The sequence below is a fragment of the Cyprinodon tularosa genome, unplaced genomic scaffold (assembly GCF_016077235.1).
Source record: "Cyprinodon tularosa strain WSP-4 unplaced genomic scaffold, ASM1607723v1 ctg905, whole genome shotgun sequence".
NCBI classification, from domain to species: Eukaryota; Metazoa; Chordata; class Actinopteri; order Cyprinodontiformes; family Cyprinodontidae; genus Cyprinodon; species Cyprinodon tularosa.
In genome coordinates, this window is record NW_024039680.1 from 1 (window position 1) to 15,758 (window position 15,758).

Consider the following 15,758-nt stretch of genomic DNA (forward strand, 5'->3'; position numbering starts at 1 on the left):
GGGGCTGGGCGATGTGATGCAATTTAAATCAGCTGTTCAACTGTTAAGTTATACAATGCTCCTTTAATTTCCAACTGAAGATTTTCCAATTCTGACTCCATTTTATCCTGGGATTTCAGAAGCAACAGAATGGGGCCCAACAGCCTTCAATTGATTTGTGTTGATCTCTAGTGGTCAGTGCACACTTCAGGATACAACCTGTCAACTGCTGGCTGAAGACCTCCACGCTGATTTCTGGTGGTTTGGGTTGTTTTGGGATGATCAGCAGGAGGGTTCCACAGGAGTTTGGGAATGATCCTCTAGCCAAATGATCCCAGCGGTGCCTCCAAATGTTAGCCCTTATAAAAGGACAAAATGTAAGAAAAGAAACAGCAGGGATGAAACCAGTGCGCTTTCACTTACTCTTGTATTGAATATTGCAGAAGAGCAGAACACAGAAATCTCATTTCTTACAATACTCATCCTTAATGATGAAAAACAAGAGTACACTGTTTATACTATATAAAAGTCACAAGCAATAATAAAATTTAAACAAATCCAACTGCTGTTAGCAACAGAGCTAAGTTAATTAGCCAAACAGTATTCACACATCAATTTAAAACACTATGAACTAAATACATACAAATTACACTGCTTGTAGTCTATAAGAATCACAAGTAATAATTACAATTCAAACAAATCAAACTGCCAATCGGAAGACGAGGCCTACTGCCATTAGCAACAGAGCTAGGTTAATTAGCCAAACAGTATTCACATATAAGTTTAAAACACTGAACTAAATACAAACAAATTCACGCATACAGGGCTAATATTTATCCACGTGTTATTCTCCTGAGAGTTACATATAATTTCTTACCTTATAAAAGGACAAAATGTAAGAAAAGAAACAGCAGGGATGAAACCAGTGCGCTTTCACTTACTCTTGTATTGAATATGCAGAAGAGCGCACTAGTCCCCCTAGTGGACTCTTTTGATAATGGCGCCAACACACCCCTCTTCCAGACAAACGACCCAAATCAATTCTTCCACACCCCAAACCAAACTAAATTAATGCAGATGATCAAAACAATTAGAATCAATATCAACAGGATCAAGTGAGTATTATACCCTGCAACATACTCCCCCACAAAATAGATGTTGTCCCCAACATCTCAACTCTTGCAGTGTTGGGAAAGTAGTAAACAACATGTAAAGCAAAACGTCAATGATAAAAATATTCCTTAAGCCATTCAATCTACTTACAGACTGGAACTCTTTTCATACATTTTCCTTTTGAGGGTAAACACCCATTGTCCATGTTCTAAACCTGAAAGTCACTACTTTTCCATCATCTTAGTGGTCATCCTGTGAGTTCATAACAAGAGTTCTTTGAAAAGTATGGTGTGGCTTGGATACCAATGTGTCAATTCACATAGGGAATAGTCCCTCATTGTGAGTGTCACAATAAACCGTCCATTATTTTATGAACCAACTGTGTCCATTCTTTCAGCTCACCGGTGCACCATTTCCTGTGCTCTCATCGCTGATAGTCATATGAGATGTAGTACGGGTAAACAATGTTCATCCATGGCATTGTGAAGTGTGTGGGCTGTGGTGGAGTCCTTAGGTTGTAGCAGACTGGAGATCCAAGTCTCTCATATGTAAAAACTTTGGGCTTCCTGTGAAGCCGTTGAGGTCGTTGGGCTTCCTCGGGAGCCTGAACTCCCTCTCTGATGATCCCAGGTGAAACAGGTTGTTCAGTGGTATCCTCCATCGTTTGTTCCTCATTACAAGCGCCAGACTCTCCATACTCCATTGAAGTTGTTTCTCCTTGTTTGTGATCCATTTCAGGAACTGTGCTCTCCCCGAACCAGACATCCCCTGGCTCTTGGGTTGTGCCTGCAGGCATAAGATTTTCTTTCTCAGGCTGGGCTGACTGGTGAAATAGCACAGGATAGTATTCGTCAGCATCATCCTCTTCCGACTGCTCCACTCCTTTGTTATTTAACACTTTTCTCCTCTTCTGTCCGGCCCGGACTGGGATCTCAAGGGGTAAGGAGTCACATGGGAGGAGCAGATTGCGGTGAAGGACCCTTGACCTTCTTTGACCTTTTTCAGGTTTCAGTTCATAAACTGGGACATTTTCATTTACCTGGCGTACAACAACATGAACAATGTCCTCCCAGTGATTCCTCAGTTTCCCTGGGCCCCCACGAGGCGTCATGTTGCGTACCAAAACACGATCACCTGGTTGTAATACTGAGCTTTTTACTTTGCTGTTGTAGAATTTCTTACTCCTCAGAACGGCCTTCTGGGCATTTTCCCTGGCGATTCCATATGCTTCCTCCATGCCCTGCTTCCACTTTTCCATGTAGCTATGATGATTATGGCCGGTCTGTTCTGGTGTCAAGTTAAACAGCATGTCGACTGGCAGTCGGGGAGAACGCCCATACAACAGCTGAAAGGGGGAGAAACCTGTCACCTCACTCCGAGTACAGTTATATGCATAGATCATTTTGTTTAACGAATCCTTCCAGTTGTGTTTTTGTTTGTCGGTGAGTGTCCTGAGCATCTGGAGTAATGTTCGGTTGAATCTTTCAACTTGTCCATTCCCTTGGGGGTGGTAGGGAGTGGTTCTGGACCCAGCAACTCCACAGTATTTTTTCAGTTGTGTGAACAGTTGATTCTCAAACTCACCACCCTGGTCGTGGTGAATACGGGTGGGAAAACCAAATCTCATGGCGTAATCATTAAAGATCTTGTCTGCTGCTGTTTTAGCTGATTTGGAAGTGGTGGCATAGGCCTGGGCAAAGCGAGTAAAATGATCAACGATCACCAGAATGTACTCATAGCCCCCGAGGCATTTCTCAAGATGCAGGAAATCAACAGATATAAGTTCAAATGGTTGAGTTGTTATGATGTTGGTGAGTGGAGCCCTTGATTCCTGACTGGGTTTCTTATGTTTGAGGCATTCACATTTGCTCATAACATAGTTCTCTATCTCACGCTGCATATATGGCCAATAAAACCTGTCCCGTATCAGAGATGATGTCCTGTCGACCCCTTGGTGGCCCATTTCAACATGAAGTTCCCTCAACACTGTACTTTTATGTTTTTCTGGAAGTACAAGTTGTTTTTTGCTTGTTGTCTTTCTGTGCAACACCCCACTTTCATCAATTTCCAATTTGTCCCACTCTCTTAGCAAACACCTTACTCGTGGACTAAGTTGTTTCAGATGTGCACATAACGGTTTGATTGCGGTTAGTTTGAACTGGATTACTGGTCCCAGAACTGGATCATTTCTTTGGTCATCCTGGATCTGTTCTGGTGTTAGCGGGATGATGGGCGTGTCAGGGATCAAAACTGCATTAGGTACCGAGACACACATGGACCACGACACACTGGATTCATCTTGATTTTTCACAGCTTCTGTAGTTGCCCCAATGACATCAGAGGGCATTTCTTCTGAACACTCTTTCATAAAAGACTCCACATCTAGAGGCATTCGGGATAAACTATCTGCGTCCACATTTTCTTTTCCTGGCCTGTATTTCACTGAGAAATTAAAATCTGCCAGCTCTGCAAACCATCTACATCCTGTTGCATTTAGTTTGGCAGTGGACAACACATATGTGAGTGGATTGTTGTCGCTATAGACGGTGAAGAATGGAGCATAGTATAGATAGTCTCTGAATTTCTCTGTTACAGCCCATTTAAGGGCGAGAAACTCCAACTTCCCCGAATGCAAGTGATAATTTTTCTCTGCAACTGTTAAGGTGCGTGACCCATAGGCAATTACACAGAGCTTTCCATTCTGCTTTTGGTACAGAACGGCCCCTAGACCAAGATTGGACGCATCCGTGTGGAGAACAAATGGCTGTGAGAAATCTGGGAAGCCAAGAATAGGGGGGTTGACAAGGCAGTCAATGAGTTGTTCCAAAACCAACTGGTGTTTTTCAGTCCACTGAATGATTGTGCTGGATGAGACAGCTCTGTTGCAACTTTTTGTTGGCCACTTTTCCTTTTTGTTCATTAATGGCTCATGCCTTGTGGGTGCTTTTAACAGGTCATATAAGGGACTAGCAATACGTGAAAAGTCCTTTATATATTGCCTGTAATAGCTCAGGAGTCCTAGAATTGCTCTCAACTCACCAACATTCACAGGATGTTTATGCTTTAGGGCTCTCACAGCATCAGTATCAGCTGGATCCATTCTGTTGCCCTCAGCAGACACAATCCTGCCCAGGTACCGCACCTCAGCTTTAAACAGCTCGCACTTTTTAGGCTTTAGCTTGATTCCATGCTGCCTCAGACGCTGCAACACTGCTCGGACATGGCTTACGTGATCTTCAAATGTTCTGCTAAACACAAGAACATCATCAAGATATGGTACACACACTTCATCTCTCAAATCTGCTAAACATTGCTCCATGCAGCGCTGGAAAGCTGCGGGTGCATTCATAAGGCCGAATGGAATTCTTATCCACTCATATAGACCCCAGGGAGTCACAAAGGCTGTTAAATGCCTGCTGTCTCTGTCCATGAATCCCTGATGATATGCTTTTCCTTGGTCCAGCAATGAAAAGTAGGTGTTTCCCCCCAAGTTATCCATTATATCTTGAACCCTGGGGATCGGATGACGATCAGGATGTGTTTTTTTGTTGAGCTCTCTGTAGTCTATACATAAACGCAGGGTGCCATCTTTTTTTCTTACGCAGACAATTGGCGAGGAGTAAGAAGATGTGGATCTTTCAACCCACCCTTGCGCTATGAGGTCCTGCAGGTAGTCTTTCATTTCCCTGTACAAAGGTTTTGGCACAGACCGGTATGTTTTTGACACTGGTTCATCATCCTTCAATGAAATATTCATTTGCAAGTTGTGTATGCAGCCAATATCGTCATCAGTTTTGGAGAAAGACTCAGATTCTTCTCTTAACATCTGACTTACTATTTGTCTCTGGCCCCCATCCAGGTGGGTTAAATCAACGGGAGGGTCCCACCATCCATCTGTGGGTGTACCTTCACTGGTGCTCTGGGCCTGGATGTGATTGATAGATTTACTTACTGGTGGTTGGGTTGTGCTGAATAAGTCAGCTGGGTATACAGACTTTACAGACTGTACAGCTCCAACTACTGTCCGGCCGGGAAGTGTAATGTCATGGTTTGTGGGGTTTTGAACACTTAAAACAACCTTTGGGGCTGTTTCTGCCTTAGCTGATACAAGGGTATCGCAGAATTCCAATCCTTCAGGCCACCGTGGGTTCACAAGAGGCTCAAAAAGCAGAGTTTTAGCCTCCTTGAACTTTGAGGCCTGGATACGACAAACAATTTGGATGGTGGTGTGTTTCGGCACATTGACTCTTTCATTTACTGTCCTCACACTGTGTTCACATGTTTGACCAAGGCTGACAGCAGAAATAAAGGCTTTTACCTTACTATGTTTTAGATGAGGGAATGCGATTTTTACTGCATTTACAAGTTTGTCCATGTTGCCATCTATTGATTGGCCTTTCTGGTTGTTCTGCACAAGATGTTCAATTACATTGAACCCAATGATTGGGCATTGCTGTTTGTTGCCTTTCAACACAAGTACAGGTATTAGCAGCTCATCATCCATTGTAGTCAGCTTGAAAGGGACTTCCAGCCAGCCAGAGTATGGCATGTCAGTGCCATTAGCAGCTTCAATATGTAATGGGTCTAAGGGGTCCTGTAGTTCAACAACATCTCTTATCTGCATGTCAGGTAGGTAATTCTCTTTCCAGACCTCATCTATAGCACATATTTGTGAACCTGTGTCCCAGAGTGCTTGAGTAATCAGTCCATTCAGGAAGCACTTGATAATACATTTTTTTCCTACTAACTCTCTTACAGTTTGGTCTTTAGTAGAAGCTCTGATAGTTTTGGGTTCAGAATGCTCACATGGCTGCCTGACTTGTTTAGCACTGGGACATGAGTGTGATTTGCAGTCAATTTTGTGAACAGGCCAATGCATTTCCTGACATGTTTTTGAGCAATAAAGTGCAGTTTTACAAGTTGAGCATCGTTTTAATTCCTTCTTCACTTTCTTTTTTTTTTACAATTTACACAAACGTGGGACTTATGGTTAGCTTTGGTTGCCCCGCGCCCCACTGAGGCAACCCAACTTAGTTTAAAGATCCCCTATATGTTGAATGAGCAGCTTTGTCTGCTCTACAACCTGCCCTGAAGTGCTCAGTACTTCCACATCTGAAACAATGCTGACAATATTCCTCATTGGCCTGGGTACAAGCGAAGCATCTGGGTTGCTGGCGTTGCCTTTGGTAATATCGTTGTGGGGCAAACCTTTGTTGAAATTGTGCAGTCCCTCTCATCCATCCTGGATCATACAGAGGCCTGTACTCCCGCAGCAATTCTGGGTGCTGTTGAGGGTAAACTGGCATCATTGGGGACATGGACCTGAAGGACTGTTCTGTGGGTGAGAACACTGGACTTGCGGTAGACACTTGCTCTGAACTTAATGGAGGTTGCCTTGACTGTGCGTTAGCATTTTTTTGAATTGTTTCCCTGATTTGGGACACTTCAGCTCTGAGGTCCTTTAATAACACCATGTCAGAGCGCATTTCTTTGATCTCAGATAACACATCTGGGGACATTTGAGATCGGCTTTGCTGGGTTGAAGTTTTTGTTTCTCTGGGTAGCTCACCAGTCTGGACAGTACTTACACTGGTTGCCCTTTGTGGCGCAGCATGCCTCTTTTTGTCCTGCCTCTCCTTCTCATTTGTACAAGCAATATTCACTTTCTCCAGCAGCAGTTCATCAGGTGTGTCAGGCTTTGTGAGGTAAGGCTGAAGATCACTCTTGATGTTGTCATTCTGTAAACCAGTCAAGATGGTATGCATAAATAGATTTTGGACAAGAGCAGGATCATATTTTAAAGCTGACTCTGCTTCCTGAGAGGCAAACAGAATTTTCTGCCTCAGGTCCATCGCCCTGATTAAGAAATTCTGAGGAGACTCTTTGTTGCACTGAACCTCAGAAGTTAGCTGCTTGTACAAATCTGTGGCGCCCCTCTCCTGGTAATGGGACCTTAAGATTCTGCGCAGAGCAGGTAAGGTAAGGGTCTCTTTTCCCTCCAAATAGCTCCGTAATTGCAGGCCAGGTGTTATAGCACGGATAACAGCATCAATAATATCTGTCTCTGAATAGCCTTTGGCAAGCCCACTTTCAATTTGTCTTGCCAGGCTAGAGAATGTCAGCCGATCCTTCTGACCTGGCTCTCCTATCTGTCCAAGAATCTTGAAATCTTTGCGCCACATTGGGTTTTCTGAAAATGTTGGAGTCACATTTATCTGTGAAACCCATGGGCATGACAGATATTTTCTGTCCATTACACCCTGGGCCTCTTTTTCTTTCTGTTGTAGTGACAATCTGAGCGCCTCTATTTCTTTTTGAAGCCTTTCCTGGTCATCAGATTGAGTTTCTACTCTAGGTGACTCTTCAACAGACTTTACTTTATTTATTGTGTCCCAGATGCTGAGATATTCTGACATGCCTTCATCTTCAAGGCTAGCCAGTTCCTCCCGTTCAAGGTATTTGACGACATTTGAAATTAGACGACTGCGTGTTTTACTAGTCAAAGGTTCTCTTCCAGGTGCTGAGAGCTGCAGTGTGATGCATACTTCAATCAGCTGTTCAACTGTTAAGTTATACAATGCTCCTTTAATTTCCAACTGAAGATTTTCCAATTCTGACTCCATTTTATCCTGGGATTTCAGAAGCAACAGAATGGGGCCCAACAGCCTTCAATTGATTTGTGTTGATCTCTAGTGGTCAGTGCACACTTCAGGATACAACCTGTCAACTGCTGGCTGAAGACCTCCACGCTGATTTCTGGTGGTTTGGGTTGTTTTGGGATGATCAGCAGGAGGGTTCCACAGGAGTTTGGGAATGATCCTCTAGCCAAATGATCCCAGCGGTGCCTCCAAATGTTAGCCCTTATAAAAGGACAAAATGTAAGAAAAGAAACAGCAGGGATGAAACCAGTGCGCTTTCACTTACTCTTGTATTGAATATTGCAGAAGAGCAGAACACAGAAATCTCATTTCTTACAATACTCATCCTTAATGATGAAAAACAAGAGTACACTGTTTATACTATATAAAAGTCACAAGCAATAATAAAATTTAAACAAATCCAACTGCTGTTAGCAACAGAGCTAAGTTAATTAGCCAAACAGTATTCACACATCAATTTAAAACACTATGAACTAAATACATACAAATTACACTGCTTGTAGTCTATAAGAATCACAAGTAATAATTACAATTCAAACAAATCAAACTGCCAATCGGAAGACGAGGCCTACTGCCATTAGCAACAGAGCTAGGTTAATTAGCCAAACAGTATTCACATATAAGTTTAAAACACTGAACTAAATACAAACAAATTCACGCATACAGGGCTAATATTTATCCACGTGTTATTCTCCTGAGAGTTACATATAATTTCTTACCTTATAAAAGGACAAAATGTAAGAAAAGAAACAGCAGGGATGAAACCAGTGCGCTTTCACTTACTCTTGTATTGAATATGCAGAAGAGCGCACTAGTCCCCCTAGTGGACTCTTTTGATAATGGCGCCAACACACCCCTCTTCCAGACAAACGACCCAAATCAATTCTTCCACACCCCAAACCAAACTAAATTAATGCAGATGATCAAAACAATTAGAATCAATATCAACAGGATCAAGTGAGTATTATACCCTGCAACACTGTCTTTACTCCTTTTCAGCATCAAATGGCGATTTGTGTCAGTGCCACTGGAATGGCAAACTGGGGTTGTAGTTCCGTTCCATATAAAGGGGCCAGGGGGTGTTTTCCAACTATTGGGTAATCACACATCTCAGCCTCCCTAGTAAGGCCTATGCCAGGGAGCTGGAGAGGAAAGTCAAACTGATTGTTGAACCTTGGTTTTGGGAGGAGTGTGGTTTTAGTGTGGTTTTCGTCTCAGCCATGTAACACTGATCCAGAGGGTTCATGGGAGTTTGTCCAACTTATCCATATATATTTTGTGCACCTGGAGAAGGTATAGGACCATGTCCCTCATAATGCAGGAGTCTGGTTCACATTTCTGGCATAACTTAAAACTTGTTACCAGTGCATGTTGGATTCCGGCAAAACCGCCATCTGTCACCTGTCCTGTTCATATCTTTACAGACAGGATTACTGGGTGCAGCAATGGGCAATTGCTGATATTGTCCCTGCTTTTTGTGGATGATGTGGTTCTGTTGGCTCCTCTCTACCAAAAGCATGATTTGGGGCAGTTTAAAGCCAAGTGAACTACTGCAGTGCAGACCACTTGAGGCAGTTCCCAGCCCAATGCACTGCAGCCTGGGAATGTGTGAGTGTGTGTGTGAATAGATGAATGGTTTAATATAGTGTAAAGTGCTTTGGTCAAGTCTCTTGACTTGAAAAAGTATAGATCATTTACCAATTGATGTATCAGAGAAAGAACAAGATCCCAGATATGTGTGCCTGAAATAAACATTGTCAACAGTGTGGCTGTGCACTCCCTTAGAATAAAAGAGTCTGAAGCTCTGTCATTTGGGACAGGAGTAGAGTCGCTTTCAACCACATTGAGAGGAGTCACCAGTGGTGGCTCTGACATCTTTATCCAATGCCCAAGGGATAGGAGGAGGAGTAGAAGTAGTGGACATAACAATGAGTAGGGGGGTATGAATCTAGCCCTGAAAAAGAAGGAATTTCAGATACTAACTTGCTGGGGAAGGGCAGAATACACAGAGCAGAAGAGTCTACAACTGTCAACAATACTATAGTTTTCAAGGTGGGAAATATGCGAACAAAAATGGCAGCACCCAAAACATTCAGTAACTTATGTGCCTTGATAGTGTCCTGCACCCAAATTTCAATGAGAGCCTCGGTCTATGCATCATCTGTTATGATTTTCTTAAGAGATCTGACCCACATGTAGTAAACCACTCAGAGAACCAGGGTAAAAGTTCGAACAGGTTTTTTGATAAGGACGGCGGGGATAGGATTCAGAAAACTCAGTGTGCTGGTGAACCGGAACTGGAAGAGGGAAGGGAAGTATCAGCGGTTAGTTCAGCATCCGTGGGAACTTTGAGCGATGACTGGAGAGACAGAGAAAACGGGACTCACGTTGGTTGAGAAGACCTCTTCTCCCAGAATCCAGTTAGCGTGGGTTTATCCAGAGGTAGAGACTCGTTGGAGGGCGGACAGGTTTAGAGTTCCTGAGGAGCTATTGAGCGGGCTGTCACTTGGGAATCCAGGAGGACTTGAACGGAACTTGTGGAGGTTAATCCCCTGCTCAGTGTGAGACTCAAACAATCCTTCCAGGGGAAGAAGACTAAACATCCAGCTTGCAGGAAGACTTCCTGCCAAAAGAAAAAGATAAGGCTCAGTGAAAACAAAGACTCAGCGAAACTCAGCTTGGCTAGAGTACCCAAAACTGGCAAACACTCAGGCCCCAAGGTAGTGACAGTCCACTGCTTAAGTACTCCTCCCGATAATGATCCAACGAGATGCAGGTGTGCAGGGAGGACCAACAAGGACAGGGCGCTACCTGGTGGTGGAGGAAGAGACAAACACGAAACAACAGACCACACAAATTGGATTCCTGACATCACCCCAGGTTGCACCACACTCTTTTAATGCCATTTATTGTTAATAGGCTGAGAAGAAGGTTTTGTTGTGTAAATAGATGTATATATGTAAACAGATCAGTGAATTGCAAAGCTGGATACTGGAAAACACGCAAAATGAGTCAGCTGACTGGGGGGTTGCCTTAACTGATTTTTAAACTAACGGACGGACGTCAAACCCTCGGATTATATTCTAGGTGTGAATTTTTTTTTTTGGTAGAAATACAGCAGCACTGCAGTTCTGTGGATCCTGATGAAATGACGGATCGTCAGAGGTGTAGATCGTAACACGGTCTTAAATCGTCATATCGCCTACCCCTAGCCCAAACTGAACCATGCCAAGCCCTACTGTTGAACTAGTACTAGATTTAGCTTGGTTCGGTTGTTTCTGGCACAATCCAGTTCAGCTGTGTTCCATTTATTCTCAACAGTTATCTTGGTTAGCATGCTCGGACCGTTCTTGGCACGGTTTCAAAAGGATGGTGTAAATGGGGCTTATGGCTGGACGGAGCTAGTCTTGAGGCCAACTGCTGGAAGTGTAAGGAGTACAGCAGACGATCAGCACAGCTTGCTGGGCGGACAGCTCCTGAACGGTGGAGAAAAAAAATCAGCTGGGTTGTGTATGTGTTAGAGGTAGGAGAAGGAATTGTCCTTTTAGGGCTACATTAAAATTTCTTTTTAAAAGCCACCTGAAAATCTCTTAAGAGCACTCCCACTCCATCTTTTTTTTTATTATTATTTTCTCTTTCTTCCGTTTTTCTTTAAAAAAAATTTCTATGGTTTTGTAACTAGCATATTTATTATATTAGAAATTGTGGCTTGGGCTTATTGATAACTTTTAAAGTCTAATCATAGCTGATAAAGAAAAGGATAGTTAACCAAGCTCAATTTAATCCCCTTTATACGATTTTCTGGTTTAATGCTGTTGTTTTTTTTGGGTTTGTTTTATACTGTAAGCTTTGTCTCCTATTATGGTAGCACATATCTTATGTATATCTTATGTATGTGTGTATGTAAATACGCAGTCGTTTACGTACCAGAACATCAGCTATGCAGGTAGTGGTGTCCTGATTACTAGAAAGGATAGTGGGTAAGGGGTAGTAGTAGCAAGTAAGGGCTAGTGGTTTAAAGTATGGGGCCTATGTTTCTCGGATGGCTCAGGAATGCCTGGGGCTTCCCCCTGCAGAGCTAGACTTGTCTCAGAAGAGGGAAGTCTCTGCTGAGATTGGTACCCCTAGGAAGGGGAAGCTCCTTCCTCCATCTCAAGTATGTTTAAGTAAGTTTACTGAGGCTTCTGTCTATAGTGCTGTGAAAATGTATCCTCCCCTTTAATGATTAATTTCTATTCTACTTTTTTTTTTGTTATTCTTAGCTGTTTGTCCAATATCAGACAAAGTCAACCTGAATAAATAAAAATGTGGCTTTCAAACAATAAATGTGTTTGCTAAGAAACAAATCTGCCCACCTGACCTCATGTAATAAAGTAGTTGGTCCCTTCCCCTAATAGCTGGTTGTGTGTGCTCACAGCTGTGTGTTGTTGTGTTAATCCAACTACATGGGAAGCTGTTTAAATATTTTTTTTTTTCATGAGCATGGTGTGTTGCTTTTTGAGATATTTTAATCTGATGCATGTTCTCGGATAGGCTCTGCTTTTTTTATCACAATTTTTCTTCAATTTTTGCAACTTACACATATACATACAAGCCTACATTCAGTCTCCTGTTCTTCAATTGCAGTATACTAAAAAAAGAACAAAACTTTGAAAGTATATGCATCGTGTTAAACTTACAATTAAAGTGGGTCACATGGTTAAACATTAGTAACTTACAAACATAAATACAGTTACTAATTAAATGAGCAGCGCAAATGGTGATAGATGAATGAAATAAAAATGAAATAAAAAATATTAATAAGTAAGTAAAGATAAAGAAGTATAATATATAAAAAATACGAAAAAAAAAAAAAAAAGATTTTTACTGCATTGGTATGGCCATGGCCAGGTTCCACCTATTAACAATAGTTTTTATTGAATATGTCTTTTTAAAGCCTCAGGCAATAAGTTATTTGTTCCATGTGATAGATTTCCCAGACCTTTTCAATCCACATCTTGTATGTTGGCGGGTCAGGCTTCAGCCATTTAACTGTGAAATTTAAGAGCCGTAATAAGTAATATTTGTAGAAGGTATATTTTTCCTCCTCCAGTAATGTATTTTGGTAATAATCCAAGCAGTACCATCTCAGGATCTTTGTTGAAAGTTTTGCTGAAAGACTTATCTAAGTGCCTCAAATATCTCATCCCATATTTTTCTCAAATTAGGGCATGCCCAAAATATATGAGAAAGATTGCCAATGTGTGACCCACAACTTCTCCAGCATTTATCTGAGTGTGTGGACCCCATTTTAGATATGACCGCTGGTGTCCTAAAGAATCTTATTCTTACCTTCCACCTAAATTCTCACCATTTATTAGAGTAAGTGACTTGAGTGTGCTTCAGTGCAGATTTTCCTCATCTGTCTTGCTGTATATCTACAGTATACTGTATTCATTTCCCATTTTTCTTTGGTCTGTAGAGTTTTGTTTGGGTCCATATCTATAAATAGCTTGTAAAAATGACTGATAATGTTCTTATTCCCTACCTGTTTGCATTTTTATCAAGGATTCTTCAATTTTAGCGGGCTCTAGGATTTTCGTCCACTCTCTGAAGTTGGTGTAGATTTGTAAGGCTGCGTTACGACCAATTTCTGAATCCTGGCTCCATCTGTGATGGGACAAAATCATTTAAGAAAGGCTCTGTTTAAGGTTTTTATTGTTATTTTTTTATTTTAGACATTTGGCAGTACACCTCTGAGATTAATTTCCCATGTTATGCTGATGATACTCACCTATATCTGTCTATAAATCTAGAAAGCATTTTAGCCATTATATAGACTACAGACATGTCTGGAAGACATAAAAACCTGGATGACCCTTAACTTTCTGCTTCTCAATACAGACAAAACAAAAGTTATTGTCTTTAGACTACAGTCTTTGAAAACAAACCAGATTTTTCAGTAACTTCATTTGGATGGAATTCATCGGATCTCAGATAATAAAGTAAAAATCCTTCGTGTTATTTTCAATCAAGAGCTGTTATTTAAATCACATATCAAAGAGGTTTTTAGAATTTCCTTACTAATTTCCTTACCTACTAATAATAATAATTTAACTTTGTTGATCTCATATTGAAGAAAATTTACCTCTGCATTTAACCAATCCCCTTGGGGAGCAGTGGGCTGCCATCATGGGGCGCCCAGGGAGCAATCAGGGGCTAAGTGTCTTTCTCAGAGACTCAGAGTGGCAGTCTGTGGGAGTGTGGCTCAAACTCTATACCCTAACCACTAGGCTGCCACTATCAGTAAGTCCACAAACTGTAGTTAAAAGCCTTCTGTTTGATGATATTTCTGCTATCCTAGCTTATCTTCATTGGCTTCCTTTTCTCATCATGTTAGCTTCATATGGTCAGCTCCTGTTTGGCTTTGACACAATCCCAGAATGGAATATCAGCTGGGCCACTGCCATCAACACCTTTGCTTACAGATCTTGGAGCTTTAGCCCAGACAGATGGCTCAGACAGACAGACAGTAGGGTAACTCAAAAAGTGTTTATTCAAAACATGGATCTGCGGTTCTGCAGAAGAAGCGGCTAGGATGTTCTAGGCATCAATCTCTGTAGCAGATAAACACAGGCTAGTGACCATGATATTCTCACGGAGGATGATTACGAAAGCATGTGTTACTAACCTGGTATGACAGTTAAGTTCCAGCTCAGAGAACTAGGCAGGACCCAGCTGTTGGGCTGCCAACAAGATGCGCCGCCCAGAGTTTCCCAGATGCTGCAGCCCCAGGAAACAGAGAACAAGCAGGAGTCCAAAGACAGGTCAGGAAAACGGATCAGAACAGGAACAGGCAGGCTCAGAGGTCCAGGAATCCAAATCCAGGTCAGGCAAACAGATCGAAACAGGAACAGGCAGGCTCAGTGGTTGAGAGGCAGACCAGGAAATCAGAGACACCAAGGTAATGATGACCCACTCTCCCCATTGGCTCAAGAGAACTAATCTGGCCTTGCTGACATGCAGCTTAAATAGAGCGAGGAAGAGGTGGATCAGATGAGCAATAATGAGAAACCAGGTAGAATTAGACAGGTGAATGAAATGAGTAAGTAAGCCAATCATCAGCTGAAACATCATGACACTCTTCCATCGTTTAATAAATAAAAACCATAATTTAAAAATGGGATTTTGCTTTTAGGGATGCATCGTGGCACAGCTTTTTGCACTGTTGTCTGCTGCAAGAAGATACTGGATTTTATTCCTGGCTTAATGTCTTTCTATATGGAGTTTGCATGTTCTCCCTGCCAATGCATGGATTCTCTCAGAGTACTCCAGCTTCCTCACACAGTCCAAAACATGACTGTTAATTGATGTCACTAATTCATCCCTAGGTCTGTGTGTGCATGGCTGTATGCCTAGGGTTTTTGTAGACGAGCTACGTAATAACTTTCAGTACGTTCAAATCTTTTCCAAGTGTTTTTTCCCCTTAAATATTGCAGCCGATGGGTTTGGTGAACTCTTGGATGCTAAAAGCACTGGCATTGTGTATCTTCTTATGCATCTTTTTCTTTGATCTCAGAGCTCTGTTTTTACCATTTTTCAGGGAGTACTTGTAGAAAATCATATTTATTTCATGACTTCTTGTTTAGTATACCTTTTAAGGAATAAAGCCAGAGATTTTAATTTAATCTTGTGGTCTTCTGGCCCATCGGTTTGCATGTAGTGACAGATGACTATCTGTATTCAGTTTAGCTAGCAGTTTTCTTTCAGAATGCATTGAGGATTTATACTGTTCCCCATAACCATAGACCATCAGGATTCGGATGATACCTAAGGGCTATATAACATCTTATTTTTCTATATAGTCATCTAAAATACTAAGAATAGCTGCGGAGATATAGTCAGTCCTTAAAGACGTGGTTTTTTCATTGCCCTGTGAGGAGCTTGCAACCTCTTAGGGCTGTGTGCACTCTCTTACCAAATGATCATTGTAAATAGGAACCAGACCATTCATGACCTTTCCTTTAT